Source organism: Glycine max, chromosome 18 (genome assembly GCF_000004515.6).
Source record: "Glycine max cultivar Williams 82 chromosome 18, Glycine_max_v4.0, whole genome shotgun sequence".
Taxonomy (NCBI): Eukaryota; Viridiplantae; Streptophyta; class Magnoliopsida; order Fabales; family Fabaceae; genus Glycine; species Glycine max.
Genome location: NC_038254.2, coordinates 25033336 through 25048375, shown reverse-complemented (window position 1 = coordinate 25048375; position 15040 = coordinate 25033336). Strand labels below are relative to the sequence as shown.

At 35.5% G+C, this 15040-nt stretch overlaps 1 pseudogene; it reads right to left on the bottom strand.

Annotated features, from left to right (window-relative positions):
• Positions 1 to 496: 496 nt before the first annotated feature.
• LOC100800045 (protein NETWORKED 2A-like) lies at positions 497 to 6955 on the bottom strand (annotated as a pseudogene).
• Between the last annotated feature and the right edge of the window lie 8085 nt (positions 6956 to 15040).

Here is a 15040-nt window from a genome sequence, read left to right as displayed (position 1 = left end):
CTCAATTGTAGCTGTATTTTTTTTTAATTATTCTGAATCAATTTAATTATTTTTTATTCTAAATTTCTAATTGTCCTATAATAATCATGGAGAGATTGCAAAATAAGAACTAAGACAATAATAAGTCCTTCGGGGTATATACACCTTGAATGATATCAATAGAAAAACATAAGAATCTTACACATTGAAAGCCTTTCACTTCCTTCACAAGATTTCATTCATAGGAAGTTTGGTACTTAAAAGGCAACATATCTAACACAAAACAAGGATTTGTTGATATATATTATGAAAAGGGCTCAAAATACAAAGTGAAAATTAGAGCCTACATTTGGTAATACTTTCTAACTATTTATAGACAAGCACAAAATGAATTGCTTCCCTTCAAGTAAAAAGGCACACTCAAATCTCAATGCACTATCCAATGAAACCAATATATGAATTTTGAAGAAGATGATAAAAATTGAAGAAATGTAGCACAAACATTTTACACACGTCTTTATCCTCTAAAACCACGGTATTTCCTTTGCATTCCAGGGGTCATGCAGGAGAAGATTGATTGTTTTTGCTTCTTTGTTTTGACACCAAAGATGAATGACTTGAGAGGAACCGAGTTCTGGGAATCTGAAGATCTCTAGCTTTTCTTAGAATTTGAGAGCCCAAATTGCTCATTCATATTCACAAGACCCTTTTCACCATCAAGTTAGAGAGTTGTTGATCTAGACCTGCTTGCAGTTCATTAGCAACTTTGTTGTTCTCTTACTTCATGTTCAAAACCTCATCTTGGAACTTGGCTGCTTGATAGCTGGTGAACTTGAAGTCATCATCTTCAGCACTGGCTTTCAGTGCCATAGTTATCTCTTATTGGATTTCACACAAGGAATAGAATCTACATTGAAGTTCTTCCTTCAACAATGAACTATTTTCCAACCACATTGTTAGCTTATTTAGAATCTCTGCATGGTTCTTATAAAGTGGTCTTGCATCTTATTTCAACGAATATTTTGCGCTACTACTGCCTTTTGATGATTTCCATTTTTCCACAATTCTTGATACGTTAATCGACAAATCTTTTATAGTGGTTTCAAATTTTTGTATCCCAGTAAAAAAAAAGTACTGAATTTCGTCCAGAAGTCTAGGTTCTCCTCTAGAAGTTCATCAATGCTCATCCATAACTTCTCTTCAATGGCTAATGTTGTACATTCAAGTTCTTCAACTTTTAAAAATTCCTCAATGTCATGTTGCTCCAGTGGTGCCAGCTGCACTAAAGTTAACTCTCCCAAATCCTCCATTCCCTTCAAGCTTTTCTGCAGGACGCCTAGTTTCTGATGTAGGAGTCTAATTTCTTCATCTTTCAAGGCATTAGTAGTCTTCAGTTCTTTCAATTGCAAAGATGACTCAAAGAGGGTATGTTGATTTTTCTTCTATATTTCAGCTAGTCTGATCTTCATATCATTGTAATTGTGAAGATAATTATGTAAAGTTTCAAGCCAAAAGATAAGGTGCATGCACATTGGGAATTGAATTTTTATTACTATGGTTTAGGTGGCTTAAATGCAAAGTGGAAGATTGCATTTTACTAGATGAACCTTAGTTGAATGGATGCATTGGAAGTTGTTTTTGATTCAAATTCCAAGAGAGCTTATTTATTATAGTTGGTGGCAATCTTCACTATAAATAGAAAAGAGAATTAGTGGAGAAACACAACACATGAAGAGAGAGTGTGTGTGTGTGAGAAGAGAGATTGTGAAACAAAGTCACTTTGTTGAGAGAAAAGTGTCTTTGTGTGAGAGTGTTATCATTTCTTGTAACCATTGAGTGGGATACTCAGGTTTGTAGAATGATACACAATTTGGCGTGGGTTACAATCTTGTAATCATTTTTGTAATAGTGAAATACTTTTTGAGTTGATTCCATGGACATAGGCAAGAGGTGCCGAACCACGATAAATTCTTGTGTTTGTTATTATTTTTCCTATGGTGTAATCTTTGTGTGTGTTCTCATGATCTTTCGTGGGTGTGGGTAATTTTATTTGTGGGAGTGTTGATTATCCAACAGTGGTATCAGAGCTATGGTCGGGAGCACACAAAAGTTTGAGATATCATTGTTTGACAGAAAAATAAATTTTATGATTTGGCAGAGTACTATTCAAGACCTTTTGGTGCAGTAAGGTCTTGATAAGGTGTTAGAAGATGAAAGACCGACTTCTATAAATGAAACTGAGTAGACTAAGATCCAAAGGAGGGCTATAAGCACGATTCGGTTTGCCCTTGCTCCCGAGATAAAACACAACGTGTTAAAGGAGACAACACCGAAGGCCTTATGGGAGAAGCTTGAGCATCAAAATTGGTAACCAATCGCCTTTGTTTGAAGATGGAGTTGTATAAACTCAAAATAGAGATGGAAGGAGATCTCCATGACCACATCAACAAGTTCAATCGACTAGTAAGTCAACTGTTGAATGCAGATGATAAACTCTCTGATGAGGAGCAGGTGTTGTTGTTGTTGGCCTCACTACCAAGGTCCTTCAAAGCTTTGGTTCAAACGTTGCTTGTGGGAAGATCAACTTTGAATTTGGATGAGGTGATTTCCTCTCTTACAGAAAATGAGAGAATGATGAGAATTGAAAATGTTGATGATGAACACAATGAAATAGTTATGGTGGAATCTGAGTGAGGGAGGAATCATTCAAAGAAACATGATGATCCAAGAGGAAGATCAAAATCGCAATCGCGTCCACGACGAGATATGAGTAACATTCAATGTTACTATTATGGTGAGAATGGTCATGTGCAACTGAGGTGTACACAAATGAAAGAGGACTTGAAGAAATTAAGAGATATGAACAAAGATGGTGCCAACTCCCAAGCTAATGTAGTAAAAAGTGTTGAAGATGAAGATGATGTGTTTTTGACAACAAATTATGAGGTTGCTAAAACAAAATGGGTGATGGATTCTGCTGCCTCAAAGCACATTTGTAGAGATCGATAGATGTTTGATACTTTGAAAACCGATGGAGAATTTGACCATTTCAAGTTAGGGAATGGTGGAAAAATGAAGGTTGAAGGCATAGGGAGTGTGAGGATGAAGCTCCATGATGGTGCTATTTGAACTTTCTCAAATGTGAGGTTTGTACCTTCTGTTGTTGTCAATATGATTTCTATGAGGGAGATGACATCACAAGGGTACAAATATGTTGGTTCAAAGTGAGGATACAAAGTGTACAAGGGGAGACACTTGGGGTTGCGAGGACAGAAAAATCAAGGTAACCTTTGATATTTAGATGGTCAAGTCTTGAAGAGGAACCATGATAGCAAAGTGAAGAAGAAAGTGAAGTTTTCTAATGTTATGGAAGTGTTAAGAGATACTTCCGTTGGAGGGGGAGTTTGTTCACTCTCAAATTAATTGAAGGATATTTCTCTTTTGGCTTGAGGGGGAGAATTGTAGAGTTTCAAGCCAAAAGACAAGGTGCATGCACATTGGGAATTGAATTTCTATTACTAAGGTTTAGGCGACTTAAATGCAAAGTGGAAGATTGCATTTTACTAGATGAACCTTAGTTGAATGGATGCATTGGAAGTTGTTTTGTTTCAATTTTCAAGAGAGCTTATTTATTATAGTTGGTGGAAATCTTCACTATAAATAGATAAGAGAATTAGTGGAGAAACACAACACATGAAGAGAGAGTGTGTGTGAGAAGAGAAATTGTGAAACAAAGTCACTTTGTTGAGAGAAAAGTGTCTTTGTGTGAGAGTGTTATCATTTCTTGTAACTATTGAATGGGGTACTCGGGTTTGTAGAGTGATATACTATTTGGGGTGGGTTATAATCTTGTAATCATTTTTAGGATAGTGAAATACTTTTTGAGTCGGTTCCGTGGACGTAGGCAAGAGGTGTCGAACCTTGGTAAATTCTTGCGTTTGTTATTATTTTTCCTATTGTGTAATCTTTGTGTGTGTTCTTACGATCCTTCGTGGGTGTGAATAATTTTATTTGTGGGAGTGTTGATTACCCAACAGTGATATCAAAGCGTTAATTTCCCAACACATTAGTATACTATGACAACAAAGTCTTTTCCCTATCCTTCACTCCATTTAACGATTGCTGCCAATCAAATTCATCTTCTTTTATCACTCTATGCTCCTGGGATTCACCTTGGCTGATCTAATTTCCAATAATAGTTTTCAAAGCATCTGTTGATTCTATAATGTCACAATACTTAGAATCTGGAGACTTTTATCTTTCTTTCAAGTTTCAACTCTATTGTAGATTTGTTTTCCTCTAGGGTTTCCTCTTTCATTTCTAGTGAATTGGTGGCCTTGACATCATTTTCTTGTGAACCTGTGACATTAGGCTTGCTTCCTAGAATTACGCCGTCTTTTGCCACTTCTGCAACCTTAAGCTCCTTATTTAAATTTACAGTATCTTTTAGAGCTACATTGACCTTATGCTCTTCATTGGACTTTTCATCATTCAATAAGGCATTGTCTTGATTCAATGCATCTTGTCCTTTGGGATCATGTTCAGATTCATCTTCTCTTGATGAGTTTCTTTCCATTAGTGATATTTCCCCGACCAAATTTGGCTTCACCTTTTGGACTTTCTCCGAGAAATGATCAAGATTACAATGTGCTTCAGAGAAATGGGTTTGGAGGTTAGTATTCTGGTCTTCAACAATTTGGTTTAGATCCTGTACCTCACACAGCTTATCATCCATTTCTCTCAATTGCTCCTTCAATTTAGCTTTATCATTGATAAAGCCTTCCTTATCACCTTCTAGAGTTTGAACCACGGTATGAAGTTCATCAGTTTCTACTTTTAATCTCTTTACAAGAGCTGTCTGAGAAGAAACTGTAGTTTCTAAGCTGATAACTTTGTTCACAAGTGAATCAATCTTTTCCGCCATATCTTTCACAGTTAGAGTTGAATATGATACATCCTCAAAGTGTTCTTTTATTTTTCTCCTGCAATTGCTGCAACTCCTGTCTCTGTTGATTCAAATTGTCCACATCTACATCCAAGTCCTTGGTTCCAGCTATTTCTTTTACACCTCTTTTGGCCCTTGGATCTTTGGAATTAGTTTGATCATAATGGAACTCATTCATGAGAGAAATTAACTTTTCCCTTGCTTCCGTTACCCTTTTGGTCTCAATTTTGGTCTCATCAAGTGAAATAGCCTGTTTCAGTTCCAACTGCAATAATGTCTCTTGGCATGACTTAAGAGCCGCTGCGGCCATCAAACATCGGGCTTCCTCGTCATCCATAACAACACCTTCTCCAAGTTCATCTTGCAAATTGGACACTTTCTCTTGTAATCCTTGGATCTGCTGCTCAGTATCCCAGTGCCTGGTAATAGCATTATCATAAGTACTCTTCACAAACTCTTTCGCAGTTTGTAATTCCAGAATCTCTATATGCAGCTTGTCAACCTCTGTAAGCGCCTCCTTTCTGCTCAATCCAGATTTTTGAACTTTATTAGCTCCAGCTGTGGATGCTACCTTCTTGGGATTGAGTTTCTTTGTGGCTGTTATGACACTTTTTAAATCTCTAAGTGGAGGCTTTAGAACCTTTGGAATATTTGGTTTGTACCCTTCTGGCATTTTTATTGGGGTTTTCGCCCTATGTGAATCCTGGTCATCATCATCCATATAAGGGACTTGATCTGGGCACACAGAAGCAATGGTGTTGTTGGCATTTTGCAACTCAGTTGATATGTGATCATACCTATCAGCTAAAGAATGGTATGCCCTAAATGATTCTTCCACAAAGTTTATCAGCTCTAGTCTCCTTTTGTAATACATTTCTGCTCTCTTGGCAAATGAGTCTCCCTCTTCCTCTAGGAGCTTTAAAACAGTGTGCACCTTTTCCTCCATATCTGCAGTTTTCCTTTTAGATTTTAGTATGACAAGTACACAGATATATTACATACCCTTTTAAGTGTGATGTGTTGATCATATAATGGCATTTAAGCCATTGCATGTTGCCAATTGTTGAAGAAAATTTTAATTTTAATTTTATAGTAAGCAAATGAATGTCCATCATCAAGCCATGATCACGAACCACATTGGCCACATCATCAATTGAATCTTCTGATTGCAGTCATATATGTATACCTATCTTTTTGCGCATGAGGAGAACATAATTTGAAGGTTTAATTCAATAATTAACAAATAGATCATCCAAATCTTTTATGTTTATTTATTCATGACTAATGAAAATAGAGCAAGGCCATTATAATCTCTCATATGAATATGCTACAAAAATTCCATGCTCAAAGTATCAAACGATGTGGCACTAACTAGCAGATAATGTGGTATTAAGATCAAATCAAACAATTAAGTTAAATCATGAATTTTGGAAAGTTGAATTAAAACAATATCCACCCCTTGTTTGAATGCAAGCAAGATGGGAAAAAGCTGACCTTGGAGGTTTTGTTCCATCCATTTTGATTGCTTTGTTCTGATATGGCTAGCCCACCACCATGAATATGCATTGCTTGCAATTCTCTGTAACATGTTGGTTGTTCCTTCTTCCTATTCTTGTTATTCCTTTCCCCTTATAATTGATGTTGGGATAAAAAAAATGAGAATAGAAAGCATGCAAACCTTGTGTGTATATCCCTATCATAAGAAGACCAAGATAAAAGAAAAAAAATGAAAAAAAAAGTTTGATTCAACAATGAGAAAGTGATTTTATGATGTGTGTGAGAAAAGGGATAACATGGAAACGAATAAGTTCTAATTATAGGTGTTGGTTCTACTACCTTTTCTTCTACCTGTAAAACCTGCACAAGATCAAAAGAAAAATAGAAAACACAACAAAACAAGCAACCAAGGATCTACAACAGATTTAACGTGGTTCAGCAATGTGCCTACATCCACGAGAAATGGCAGCTCATCATCATCACATTGATCGTGAAAAATTACAAGTTCAATACAAGCAGCAGCTAGCTAGATCTCTCTCGGTTTCTCTTTTGCAAAACCTCTCTCAATCTCATAGCTCTCTTTTTTTGTTAAACTCTCTCTCTGTTTTTCTGCAAAAAAACTCTCTGAATTACATGATCAAGAGTATGTATATACTCTAGCTGCTAGCTCTAGGCACAAAGGCTATACTTTGGTGCCAAGACCAATTCAGTTATGACAACTGAATTCAGTTATGACAACACCACTAGAATCCTTCCCATTTGTGCCTTTAGTGATTTTGAGTTACATACCACAAATCTACACCTTGACTCCAAATCAGCAAGTGTCTATCTTGTGATTCAGGGCTGCACTTCTACTAAACTTCCTTAGGCATCTTCAAAATTAATCAAGTCAAGGCAGTGCTTGAACTTAACACTGGATAGGAACTTTGTGAACATATCAACAGGGTTTTCTTCTGTTAAAACCTTCTCCACCTTTACCTTTTCAGATTCAATCACATCTCTGATGAAGTGTAGTTTCACATCTATGTGCTTTGTCCTCTCATGGTAAATTTGGTGATTTGCTAATGGCACTTTGACTGTCACAGTAAATTGTGACACAAGGTTGTGCTATTCCAAGTTCATATACCATTCCTTTTAGCCAAATTGCTTCCTTCACTCCTTCAGCTAGGGCCATGTACTCTGCTTCAATTGTTGAAAGAGCAACAACTGATTATTGATTTGCTTTCCAACTGATTGTTGCTCCAAACAAAGTAAACACATATCCAGTTAAGGACTTTCTTGTGTCTACATTTCCTGCAAAATCTGCATCTACATAGCCTGTGATTGCTACCTCATGTGCTATCTTCTTATACCTTAATCCAACTTTCAAAGATCCATTTAGATACCTCAATGTCCATTTCAAAGCTTCCCAGTGTGCACGATCAGGATTTCCCATGAACCTGCTTATTATGCTTACTGCATGAGCCAAGTCAGGTCTGCTGCAAACCATTCCATGCATTATGCTTCCAACACCACTTGCATAGGGTGTTTAATTCATTTTAGACCTATCTTTAGTTGTCTCTGGTGCTTGAGTAACAGATAAATTTGTATGATGGCCAAGTGGTGTGCTAACAGGTTTACTTTGATGCACCCTAAACCTTTCCTCCACTTTCTTGAGGTAATTGTTTTGGGACAAGAATAGTTCACCCTTTGCTCAATCCCTATGAATATCAATCCTGAGTATCCTTCTAGCTGACCCTAGATCTTTCATCTCAAATTCTGTGTTCAGGCTTTCTTTGGGTTGCCTAATCTCTTCCTTGTCAGCACTTGCTATGAGGATGCCATCCACATACATGAGAAGGTAGAGAACACATACTTTCTTCCTTTTCAGGATATATACACAGTTGTTATATCTGTTTCTAATGAAGCAATATCTGACAAGAACTCATCAAATTTCAGATACCACATTCGAGGGCTTTGCTTCAGTCCATACAAAGATTTTTTCAACAAACACACCTTGTTCTCCCCTTCTTCAAAACCTTCAAGTTGGTTCATGTAGATGGTTTCCTTTAGATTTCCATGGAGAAAAGCAGTTTTAACATCTAGCTGTTCAAGTTCCAAATCATACTGATTTACCAGACCAAGTATGATTTTTATCGAACAATGCTTCACAACTGATGAAAAAATCTCATTGTAATCAATTCCTTCAACCTGTGTAAAGCCTTTTGCTACCAATCTTGCCTTGAATCTAGGCCTTTCTACTTCTGGAATACCTTTTTTCTTCTTGAAAATCCACTTACATCCAACAACCTTCTGCTTCTTGGGTTGATCCACAAGTATCTAGGCCTTGTTCTTTCTCAAGGATTCCATTTCTTCACTCATTGCCTGAAGCCACAGCTGAGTGTCTTCTCCTTCAATTGCTTCCCTCTAGGTCTTTGGCTTTGAATTTTGAATCTCCTCAGCAACATTCAAGGCATAGCAGATAATATCAGCATAACCATACCTCTTTGTAGGCTTTGTCACCCTTTTTGCTCTATCTCTAGCCAATTGATAATTGGATAAGTCATGCTGAGTAGCCAGCTCTTCATTATCTCCAGTTTCTGCTTAATTAGTGTGATCAATAGCATCTCCACTGCCATGATCTGAAATCTCAGAATGCTCCACCTCAAATTTGGTACTCTCACTACTTGAGTTGTTATCCTTCTACTTTTTTCTTAGCATTGTCATTCTGCTCTCATCAAAGGTTACATCCCTACTGATGATGCATCTTGTCTCACCAGGTTCCAATTTCCACAGCTTGTACCCTTTAACTCCTTCAGGATAGCCAATGAACACACATTTTACAGCCCTTGAATCCAGTTTTCCTTGTTTAAGATGAGCAAAGACCAGTGATCCAAACACCTTCAATCTTGAGTAATTAGGTGGTTCACCACTCCAAGCTTCCATTGGTGTCTTGAAGTCTAAAGCCGATGAAGGACATCTGTTAATCACATAGGCTATTGTGTTTGCAGCTTCTCCCCAAAAGGTCTTTGGCAGTCCAGCACTTAGCGGCATGCACCTCACTCTTTCCAAAATGGTCATATTCATTCTTTCTACTAATCCATTCTGCTATGGTGTGTGAGGGACTATTTTGTGCCTTTTGATACCTGATTTTCTGCAAAACTCATTGAATTGCTCTGAAACAAACTCCATGCCATTTTCAGTCCTTAAAACTTTTAGTTTTGTACCAAGTTGATTTCCAATAAGAGTATGTCACTCTCTGAATTTTTTAAAAGCTTCTAATTTGTTTTTCAAAACATACAGCCATACTCTTCATGAGAATCATCTATGATGATGAGAAAGCATGAGCTTCCACCATGAGTTTTCACTCTAGATGGTCCCCATAAATCAGAATGAACATACTCAAAAGGCCTAGATGAAACATGAATACTAGTGCCAAAGCTTATTCTATGTGATTTAGCAAGCACACAATGATCACAAAATTCAAGTTTATCTAGTTTATCACCACCTAACAGATTTTGTTTCTCAAGTTCATGTAATCCCCTTTCACTAACATGACCTAATCTCAAATGCCAAAGTTTTGTTTTATCAATCAATGTATTACTAGCTACTGATGCATGTCCAATAATAGTGGAACCTTCAAGAATAAACAAGCCACTACTTTCATTCTTGTTACCCTTGGCAATGACTAAAGATCCATTTGAAACCTTAAGAACACCATTCAAAGTTCTAGTTGAATATCCTAGATCATCAAACATGTTTAAAGAAATAAGATTTCTTTTGAGTTCTGGAATGTACCTTACATTTTTTAGTAGATACTCTCTATTATCAAACATCTCCAGTCTCACAGTTCCAATGCCTTGTACCTTGCAAGGGTGGTTGTCTCCTAGCAGTACAGTTCCTGCTGATTTTAGTTCCAAGGTTTCAAAATAGTCCTTTCTCGGGTTGCTGTGATATGAGCATCCAGAATCCATAATCCATTCTGTTTGTGTTTTGGTATTTGAAGCTACTAAAGCACCTGCTCTCTCATAACCTTCAGAGGTTTCAACTATGCCAGCAGAGTCCATATATCCCTTTTTAGTCTTGTTTAGGCAGTCCTTTTTGAAATGACCAGTTTTGTGACAATTGAAGCATTTGAACTTTGTTTTCTGGCCATTCTTCGAATCCCTTGACCTTGATCTGGACTTCTTTCCTCTTGGTCCCTTCTTTTCACTCCTCCCCCTTGAAATATTCAGGCTTTCACCATTATCCTCAGATTTGGAGTCTTGCTATTTTTGCATCTCTTTGGTCCTTATTGAGGTTTGGACTTTTTCTAGGATAATGTCTTGATCTTTGCCATAAAGGATTGCATCCTTAAAATGTTCAAAGGATTTTGGTAAGGAATTTAGAAGCAAAAGAGCTTTATCCTCCTCTTCAAGCTTTACTTCAATATTTTCCAAATCATCAAGGATCTTATTGAAATCAGCCAATTGCTCAGTGACTGTTCTTAATTATGTCATCTTGAAGGTGTATAGTTGTTGCTTCAAGCATAGCCGATTTGCAAGAGACTTTGTCATATACAAGGATTCCAGTTTCAACCACATTGAGGTTGTTGTCCTTTCTCTTGCAACTTCTCTTAAAGATTTATTTCCAAGGCATAGTATGATTGCACTTCTGGCTCTATCAATCATTTCTTAATTCTCCTTTGAGCTTAGAGATTCAGACATCCTTTCTTCTTCTTTAAGAGCTTCTACACAGCCATGTTGAATCAAGATTGCTTCCATCTTGATCCTCCATAACCCGAAGTCATTTTCCCCTGAGAACTTCTCAATATCATACTTTGTTGTTCCCATTTTTATTGATCTTGATGTTCCCATAGACGGCGCCACTTGTTGGTTCTACTACCTTTTCTTCTACCTGTAGAACCTGCACAAGATCAAATGAAAAACAGAAAACACAGCAAAGCAAGCAACCAAGGATCTACACCAAATTTAACGTGGTTCAGCAATGTGCCTACATCCACGAGAAATGGCAGCACATCATCATCACATTGATCATGAAAAATTACAAGTTCAATACAAGCAGCAGCTAGCTAGATCTCTCTCAGTTTCTCTTTTGCAAAACCTCTCTCAATCTCCTAACTCTCTTTTTTTGTTGAACTCTCTCTGTGTTTTTCTGCAAAAAAAAACTCTCTGAATTACATGTTCAAGAGTATGTATATACTCTAGCTGCTAGCTCTAAGAATAAAGGCTATACTTTGGTGCCAAGACCAATTCAGTTATGACAACTGAATTCAATTATGACAGCACCACTAGAATCCTTCCCATTTGTGCCTTTAGTGATTTTGAGTCACATACCACAATAGGATCATAGAGGGGAGGAAACTTCGCCCGAACTTAATGTCCTAACCCTCCTTTTTTTCTAAAAAGCATAGCCAATGACCTATGTGCACGTGTCACTCTCATGCTCTTCCAACGGAGCAATACCTACCACTTCTTTTGCTTTGTAAGCCAGCTCATGTACTTTAAGTTCTAATTTTTTTTAATTTAAAAAATTACAAATAAAAATATCTAATTCATGTAAGATTTAAAAAAATGTAACAAATTAATTTAAGAAAACTAAAATTAAAATCAATTACTATATATTACTCAGATCTTGTGTAGATTGTTAACTCTGGTATTTGTCCCTTGTGTCACCAATATGCTTCTTTAATCTTGCAGATTTTGGAGTACATGAATTGGAAGTGGATTGTCCAAGTTCAGTTTGTTAATAGAGAAGCAAACTCAGTTGCTCATTTTGGACTACATGAATTGGAAGTGGATTGTCCAAGTCCAAGGGGATTTTGGAGTTAGTAAGTTTGTTTCCTTTTGTAATTGGGATAGTCCATTCCCTAGTGTTGCTACCCTCCTTACGCTGAATAACCCCATGTAACTTTCTGTTGTTTTTATTTTCAATGGAGTAAAAAAAATATTAAAATTTATCTGTTGACTATATGATAAGATAAGATAGAATAATTATTTATACTATTGTAATTCATTGTTTGTTGTGCTAATAGAACATAAGAATATTATCCTATATCTTTTCTTATCTTACTTAATTGGTCTAATGTATTTCTTATGAGTTAGGAATTTGATTAAATAAACCTTCTCTTTATCTATTTCTGAAATTCTACATACTATGTAATATTGATGAAGGTTAGTAATACTCTTTCTCATATTCTCTTCATGATTAATTGAAATTTATTGAAAATCATCAATTTCGATAGGTTATACTTCTCATTTAATGACTTTCTCTCTCAAGAAGCAAGACCCATGAGAGAGTGTCACTAATATGAAATTATATATCATTTATTATTCTAATATTTTTTAAAGAAAAAAAATCTAACCAATAATTATGTCAAATTTTGTCAAAATTGAACAACAAGAAAGTAATCAAATGCTCTATATTTTAGTATATTTAGAAATATTTATATTGCGTCAATTTTAATTTATATGAATGAGGTAGAAAATGATTTTAGATTAATATGTAATTTGATCCCCCCCCCCCCCTCCTCTCTATATATAATATGAATCATTGGATTATCATGTTGTTCAATTTTGAAAAAATTTAACACAAACGATCGTAATAATACATAGATATAATTCAATGGTTGGATTAATAAAAATTGCATTTTATATCAAGTTATAAAAATTGTGTAATAGTTGTCCAAGTTACATTGGTGTAATTTGATCCCTCCTCTCTATATATATTATAACTTTGATAACTATGACAATTATTACATCATTTTATAATTTTTAACTGCATAATGTTTTGTTAAAACTCACAGTTAAATTGAACAACCTTTTTCACATAAATCACATATACAAAATTTTATATTAATCTAAAATCATTTACTATCTCGTTCATGTAGATTAAAATTGACGTAATATAAGCATTTCAAAATATACTAAAATATAGATCATTTGATTACCTTCTTGTTCAATTTTGACAAAATTTGACACAAACGATTTTAATAATATGTAAATATAATTCAACGGCTGGATCAATAAAAATCATATTGTATATCAAATTATAAAAATTGTGTAATAGTTGTCAAAATTACACCAGTATAATTTGATCTCTTCTCTTTTTTAAAAAAAAGTAATTGTATAAATAAAAATAATTTCATAACTTATTTAAAAAGTGATAACTGCTAAATATGAGTTATTTTTATAATAAAAATATATTGAAAATATCTTTGAAAATATTTATTTAGCAGTTATTTTTGGATTAAATGATAAGAATTGATATTTTTATTATTTATGCCTTGCAGATATGAAAAGCATGGATTAAAAGCAAAACAAATCCAAAAGTTATCAAAAATATAAATAAGGAAGATCTTTTGGCATCAGGTGGATTTGATTTTGATAACTGCCAAATATGAGATATGAAAAGGATGGATTAAAAGCAAAACAAATCCAAAAGATATCAAAAATATAAATAAGGAAGATTTTTTGGCATCAGGCTCAAGTCCACTCCAGCAGCTATAAAAAGGAAGTCAAGTCAAGGAGAAAACACACACCGAGTCTTAGAGCACTCTCACTACTACCTAAAGCCTGAGAATTCTTACTCTCTTCAACAACAAGCAAAGGATTTCATAAGAATATCATTGCTAGACATAGAAAGATGGTTTTATGCCCATGCATTCATGCAAACATCTAGAATTCATACTTCATGCATTTTATTTGTCGATTCTTTGCAAAGGGATTTGGGAGATAGATAAATAACATAGACTTGTCATCGTGAGGAATCAGGGGCAAGTAAATGAACAGATTTGGGTAGAATAGAATCACCTAAACTGATAAAGAAAAATCATAAACTCATAAATCCTAGGCAAACAAGGCATGTTAGGTCCTAACATTCGCATTCCATTGAATTCTCTCTTTAATTATTATGCTTTTAATTCTTTTGCTTTTTATTTATAATTTACTATTATTGCCTTCTATTCTTTCTTCTACTCTTTTCTTTTATTATTTTTCCCTTATAAATTGAAAAGTATCCAAGATAAGTGCAACACAAAATCTGTGTGGAATCGACACTCGGACTTCCGAGTACTTTACTACTTGTGACAAATTTGGTACACTTGCCAACGAGTTAACAAGTTTTTGGCGCTGTTGCCGAGGATTTTGTCTTCGTACTTGGTTGCCATACCTTTTCAATTTGTAAGCAATTCTTTATTTTGCACTTTTTCTTTCCCACTCTCTTTTCTACTCTTTCTTCCATAATTTGCACGGGTAGTGCTTGTTTTTTAGTATGCAAGGTAGAACTGCAAATGGAGATATAGTCCCTATCAACTAGGAAATTGAAGCCACTTGCAGGCATAACAACACTGCAAGAAGAAGAAGGAAGCAAGAAGCACCAGAAAGCGATCACACCTCACCTACCCCTTCTCCACAAATCCATATTCAAATGGAGGAGGCACATGCACAACGAGTCACACTAGAGGACTACTCTAGTACAACTACTCCACAATTCTTCACAAGCATCGCAAGGCCAGAGGTTCAAGCAGCCAACATCTCTTAGCCTCACTCTCTCATCCAACTGATCCAAGGAAACCTCTTTCATGGTCTTCCAAATGAGGATCCTTATGCTCACCTCACCTCCTATATAGAGATTTGCAAC